This window comes from Carettochelys insculpta, unplaced genomic scaffold, assembly GCF_033958435.1.
Source record: "Carettochelys insculpta isolate YL-2023 unplaced genomic scaffold, ASM3395843v1 scaffold_0118, whole genome shotgun sequence".
Taxonomy (NCBI): domain Eukaryota; kingdom Metazoa; phylum Chordata; order Testudines; family Carettochelyidae; genus Carettochelys; species Carettochelys insculpta.
In genome coordinates, this window is record NW_027439155.1 from 20,001 (window position 1) to 21,659 (window position 1,659).

Genomic DNA, 1,659 nt, shown 5'->3' on the forward strand with positions numbered 1-1,659 from the left:
CGTGCCGGGTGACCCTCGCGGGAGGGTCCGGCGGGCAGGGTGACCCTCGCGGGAGGGTCCGGCCGCCGGTGGAGGCGGGCAGGGTGACCCTCGCGGGAGGGTCCGGCCGCCGGTGGAGGCGGGCAGGGTGACCCTCGCGGGAGGGTCCGGCCGCCTCCTTTCCTCTCCCCCCCGGGAAGCGGGTTGACCTGTTGACCTGGTGGCCGATTCCCTCCCCGGGCACCAGGTCAACCTCCGCTGCTTTCAGCGGGGGTTGACCTGGTGGCCGATTCCCTCCCCGGGCACCAGGTCAACCTCCGCTGCTTTCAGCGGGGGTTGACCTGGTGGCCGATTCGCTCCCCGGGCACCAGGTCAACCTCCGCTGCTTTCAGCGGGGGTTGACCTGGTGGCCGATTCCCTCCCCGGGCACCAGGTCAACCTCCGCTGCTTTCAGCGGGGGTTGACCTGGTGGCCGATTCCCTCCCCGGGCACCAGGTCAACCTCCGCTGCTTTCAGCGGGGGTTGACCTGGTGGCCGATTCGCTCCCCGGGCACCAGGTCAACCTCCGCTGCTTTCAGCGGGGGTTGACCTGGTGGCCGATTCCCTCCCCGGGCACCAGGTCAACCTCCGCTGCTTTCAGCGGGGGTTGACCTGGTGGCCGATTCCCTCCCCGGGCACCAGGTCAACCTCCGCTGCTTTCAGCGGGGGTTGACCTGGTGGCCGATTCGCTCCCCGGGCACCAGGTCAACCTCCGCTGCTTTCAGCGGGGGTTGACCTGGTGGCCGATTCCCTCCCCGGGCACCAGGTCAACCTCCGCTGCTTTCAGCGGGGGTTGACCTGGTGGCCGATTCCCTCCCCGGGCACCAGGTCAACCTCCGCTGCTTTCAGCGGGGGTTGACCTGGTGGCCGATTCGCTCCCCGGGCACCAGGTCAACCTCCGCTGCTTTCAGCGGGGGTTGACCTGGTGGCCCATTCGCTCCCCGGGCACCAGGTCAACCTCCGTTGCTTTCAGCGGGGGTTGACCTGGTGGCCGATTCGCTCCCCGGGCACCAGGTCAACCTCCGGTGCTTTCAGCGGGGGTTGACCTGGTGGCCGATTCCCTCCCCGGGCACCAGGTCAACCTCCGGTGCTTTCAGCGGGGGTTGACCTGGTGGCCGATTCCCTTCCCGGGCACCAGGTCAACCTCCGGTGCTTTCAGCGGGGGTTGACCTGGTGGCCGATTCCCTCCCCGGGCACCAGGTCAACCTCCGGTGCTTTCAGCGGGGGTTGACCTGGTGGCCGATTCGCTCCCCGGGCACCAGGTCAACCTCCGCTGCTTTCAGCGGGGGTTGACCTGGTGGCCCATTCGCTCCCCGGGCACCAGGTCAACCGCACCCTTTTTCGGCCGCCTTCGCCTCCAAATTTTTCCCCCCGTTTCCTTGCCCACTCCTCGGTCACTTCATACGCCCTCCCCCTTACATCCACCGTACGCAACACCTCCACCGGGCTTAATAGTCCACAACCGGGACCCAGGGCCTTCCCCGCTCTCAACAACCTCCACCCACGGTCCCCCTCCACCGGGCTTAATAGTCCACAACCGGGTCCCAGGGCCTTCCCCGCTCTCAACAACCTCCACCCACGGTCCCCCTCCACCGGGCTTAATAGTCCACAACCGAGACCCAGGGCCTTCCCCGCTCTCAA